Here is a 5,118-nt window from a genome sequence, read left to right on the forward strand (position 1 = left end):
TTTTGATACGTAGTCGACTGCCACGAGTATGTATTTGTTACCGAAAGAGGATGGGAAAGGTCCCATGAAGTCTATCCCCCACACGTCAAAAATCTCTACTTCCAAAATACCTTTTTGCGGCATCTCGTCACGTCTAGATATGTTTCCCGTGCGTTGACATCTGTCACATTCCTTAATAGCCGCATGTACGTCCTTCCATATAGTTGGCCAATAAAAGCCAGCTTGTAGGATTTTAGAGCAGGTCTTGGATGTACTTGTGTGTCCACCATAAGGAGCGGAGTGGCAGTGTTGGATTATATTTTCTACCTCTTCTTCGGGTATACATCGACGGAAAATACCATCGGGGCCTCTTTTGAAAAGTAAGGGATCATCCCAATAATAGTGTTTTATGTCGTAGAAGAATCGTTTCTTCTGCTGGTAAGATAAAGTAGGTGGAACTATTCCGGCAGCTAAATAATTGACTAGATCAGCGTACCATGGTGTGGCAGCTATAGCTAAGGTGGTTTCTACTTGCATGTCGGAGTTGTTCTCTTCCAAAGTAGCTATAAGTTTGTCATACGAGAAATCATCATTAATTGATGTTCTTTCCGGTTCAAGGTTCTCAAGTCTAGAGAGGTGGTCTGCTACTACGTTTTCAGTTCCTTTCTTGTCCTTGATTTCTAAGTCGAATTCTTGTAGCAACAAGATCCATCTTAGGAGTCTGGGTTTAGCATCCTTTTTGTTAAAAGGTACCTGATAGCAGCGTGATCGGTGTAAACTATTATTTTGGCTCCTACCAAGTAAGAACGAAATTTATCTAGCGCAAATACCACTGCTAGGAGTTCTTTCTCGGTAGTGGCGTAATTCATTTGCGCTTCATCCAGGGTTCTGCTTGCGTAATATATAACGTGAAGCTTTTTATCCTTTCTTTGTCCTAAAACAGCACCTACAGTATAATCACTGGCATCGCACATTATTTCGAATGGTTCATTCCAGTCTGGTGTCTGCATTATGGGTGCTGAGATCAATGCTTGTTTAAGAGTTTGAAATGCTTTTAAACAGTTATCGTCGAATATGAATTCAGCATCTTTCATTAACAGTCCGGTTAGAGGTTTAGTTATCTTAGAGAAGTCTTTGATAAATCGTCGGTAAAAACCGGCGTGTCCTAAAAAGCTTCGTACTTCCCTCACGGTTCTTGGGGGTTGAAGATTTTCGATTACCTCTATTTTGGCTTTGTCTACTTCAATTCCTCTGTTCGAGATGATGTGTCCTAAAACAATTCCTTCTTGTACCATAAAGTGGCACTTTTCCCAGTTAAGTACTAAGTTTACTTTCACACATCGCTCAAGGACTCTTTCTAGGTTTTCAAGGCATTCTTCGAAACTTTGTCCGTATACAGAAAAGTCATCCATGAATACTTCCATGATGTTTTTGAGAAAGTCGGCGAAAATTGCCATCATGCATCTTTGAAAGGTTGCAGGGGCATTACACAGACCAAACGGCATTCGTCTATAAGCGAAGGTACCAAAAGGGCACGTGAACGTTGTCTTTTCTTGGTCATCAGGGTGAATTGGTATTTGAAAGAAGCCTGAATAACCGTCTAGATAACAGAAATGTGAATGTTTTGCTAATCGTTCTAACATTTGGTCAATGAATGGTAAAGGGAAATGATCTTTTCGGGTTGCTTTGTTTAGTTTCCTATAATCAATGCACATTCTCCATCCTGATTCGATTCGTTTAGTTATAGTTTCTCCTTTTTCGTTTTCAATAACGGTTATGCCTCCTTTCTTTGGTACAACGTGTACAGGGCTAACCCATTTGCTATCAGATATAGGATATATAATACCTGCTTCCAATAACTTGGTTATTTCTTTCTTTACTACCTCACTCAGGATCGGATTTAGTCTTCTCTGGTGTTCCCTAGAGGTTTTACAGTCTTCTTCTAACATGATGCGGTGCATACAAATAGAAGGGCTTATTCCTTTAAGATCGGTGATGTGGTATCCTAGTGCGGTAGGATATTTCCTTAAGATATGTAAGAGTTTTTCTGTTTCGAGTCTTCCTAGATCTGCATTAACTATCACAGGTCGTTCAAGTTCTAAGTCTAGGAATTCATATCTCAGATTTTTGGGAAGTGTTTTCAGGTCAGGGGTTGGTTTGTTAAGACATTGCGTAGGGTCCGGTGTTATTGCTAAACATTGGTTAGATTTCTCCTCTAAAAGATAGTCTGATGATTTGTCTTCTCCTAACTCTGCTTCTTTTATGCATTCATCGATGATATCCATGAAGTAACATGTATCTTCTATTGCAGGTGCTTTCAAGAATTGGGAAAGAATGAATTCAATTTTCTCTTCACCTACTTCGAAGGTGAGTCGTCCTCGTTTTACGTCTATGATTGCACCGGCAGTTGCTAAGAACGGTCTTCCTAGTATAATAGGCGTAGTATCATCTTCTCTAATGTCCATAATTGTAAAGTCAGTGGGAATGTAAAACTGACCTATGCGTACGGGAACGTTTTCAAGGATTCCTACAGGATATTTGATGGAACGATCTGCTAGTTGCACAGACATTTTGGTTGGTCTTAATTCTCCCATTTCCAGTTTCTTACATATGGATAAAGGCATAACGCTAATTCCGGCTCCTAAATCGCATAAAGCTTTGTCGATGACAAATTTTCCTATGTGACAGGGTATAGAGAAACTACCCGGATCCTTGAGTTTAGGAGGCATGTTTTGGATTATAGCGCTACATTCGGCAGGGAGTGTAACAGTTTCGCTATCCTCAAGTTTCCTCTTATTAGAAAGGATTTCTTTTAAGAATTTAGCATATGAGGGCATCTGCGTAATAGCTTCGGTGAACGGAATTGTAACGTTTAATTGTTTAAGGAGGTCAACAAATTTTCTAAATTGGCCCGCATCTTTGGTTTTAACAAGCCTTTGAGGGTAAGGGATAGGTGGTTTGTAAGGTGGTGGAGGTACATAAGGTTCCTTCTTTTCTAGGGTTTCCTTATTACTCTCTTCCTTTTCCTTAGGTTCACTTTCCTCAGTTGATTTCTTAGGGTTTTGGTTTTCTATCCTTGGATCAGACGGTCCTTCCACTTCCGTTCCACTTCTTAATATAATTGCATGAGCTTGGCTTCTCGGATTAGGTTGGGGCTGTCCAGGGAATGTACCAGTTGGGGCAGCAGTAGGTGCTTGTTGTTGAGCTACTTGAGATATTTGTGTTTCCAGCATTTTGTTATGGGTAGCCAAGGCATCTACTTTGCTTGCTAGTTGTTTAAGTTGTTCGCCAGTGTGTATGTTCTGGTTTAAGAAATCTTTATTGGTTTGTTGTTGGGAAGCTATAAAGTTTTCCATCATGATTTCCAAGTTGGATTTTCTAGGGGTATTATTGTTAGGCATGGATGGATTTGGTTTTTGATATCCCGGAGGTATAGATGGGGCTTGATTTGGAGACTGTCCAGGTGCGTATAAAGCATTATTACTCTTATATGAAAAGTTTGGATGGTTCTTCCAATTTGGGTTATAGGTATTCGAATAGGGGCTTCCTTGAGCATAGTTCACTTGCTCTGCTTGGATTCCAGTCAAGAGTTGACAGTCCGTAGGAGTGTGGCCTTGGATTCCACAGACCTCGCAATTCTGAGTTATAGCAACCACGGCGGCTGGAGGTGATACGTTTAAACTTTCAATTTTCTGGACCAAAGCATCCACTTTTGCATTAACATGGTCAAGGTTACTTATCTCGTACATGCCAGTTTTCGTTTGAGGTTTTTCCACCGTTGTTCGTTCGGTTCCCCACTGATAGTGGTTTTGGGCCATGCTCTCGATAAGTTGGTAGGCATCAGCATAAGGTTTGTTCATTAGTGCACCACCTGCAGCGGCGTCTATTGTTAACCTTGTGTTGTATAAGAGACCATTATAAAATGTGTGAATTACTAACCAGTCTTCCAAACCATGGTGTGGGCAAAGTCTCATCATGTCTTTGTATCTTTCCCATGCTTCGAAAAGAGACTCGTTGTCTTTCTGTTTAAATCCGTTTATCTGGGCTCTTAACATAGCTGTTTTGCTTGGCGGAAAATATCGGGCAAGAAAAACTTTCTTCAACTCGTTCCAGGTGGTGACTGAGTTGGAAGGGAGAGATTGAAGCCATCTTCTAGCGCTATCTCTTAATGAGAAAGGAAAAAGACGAAGTCGAATTGCCTCTGAAGTGACACCATTAGCTTTAACAGTATCGGCGTATTGGACAAATACGGATAAATGAAGGTTTGGATCTTCGGTAAGATTTCCAGAGAATTGGTTCTGTTGCACAGCCTGCAACAGCGAAGGTTTAAGTTCGAAGTTGTTTGCTTCGATTGCGGGCGGAGCAATACTTGAATGCGGCTCATCTTGCGATGGAGCGGCGTAATCTCTAAGAGCACGAGCTGGTTCTGCCATCTCGGTTAAAGAAGGAAGATCTTTGAGATCAGGAAAGTCTATAGGAGGGAGATTGTTTGCAGCACGATATTCCCGAATTCGTCGTAAGACTCGGAGATATAGCTCGATATCGTTGATTCGTAAATAGAGCGGTTCGCCTTGTGAGCGAGTGCGTGGCATACAAATCAACGAAAGAAAGAATAGAAGAAAGAGAAAACTTAGTCTCTACAGCGTAACGGAAGAGTTACGATATCAATTAAATAAAAGTCCCCGGCAACGGCGCCAAAAACTTGATCGCTCGACTGTGTGAGTCGAGAATGGGATACAAACTGCAAGTGCACAGTTCTATCGCGTAGTTTTAAAAGATATCGATCCCACGGGGACTTATGAATCGATATACCGTTATCTAAGGTTACTACGTAAAGCTAAGGTGAAAAATGTTTGATTGTTTGGGGAAAAAAACTAAAAGCTAAACTAAGATCTAGATTAAATATTAATAAAACGGATATCGGTATGTAGTTCGTCAAAACTAGGGAATCAAGCCTTTGTCGGTTTCTTGGTTCTAAAATAAATCGTTTCAGTTAACTTTATTGGTTAAAGGTTTTATCTCAAACTCTCGCTCTGTTGAATAAACCATGATTTTATATTAATGTAGCTGTCACTTATAATTAAGTCAAAAACCATATTTTGAAAGCAATAAAGTTGCAGAAACTCTTTTTAAGAAAAC

The 5,118-nt window shown here is 40.4% G+C and overlaps 1 pseudogene; it reads left to right on the forward strand.

Annotated features, from left to right (window-relative positions):
• The first annotated feature begins 3,927 nt into the window (after positions 1 to 3,927).
• LOC127077267 (uncharacterized) lies at positions 3,928 to 4,027 on the forward strand (annotated as a pseudogene).
• Positions 4,028 to 5,118: the final 1,091 nt, after the last annotated feature.

Source organism: Lathyrus oleraceus, chromosome 4 (genome assembly GCF_024323335.1).
Source record: "Lathyrus oleraceus cultivar Zhongwan6 chromosome 4, CAAS_Psat_ZW6_1.0, whole genome shotgun sequence".
Lineage (NCBI taxonomy): Eukaryota > Viridiplantae > Streptophyta > Magnoliopsida > Fabales > Fabaceae > Lathyrus > Lathyrus oleraceus.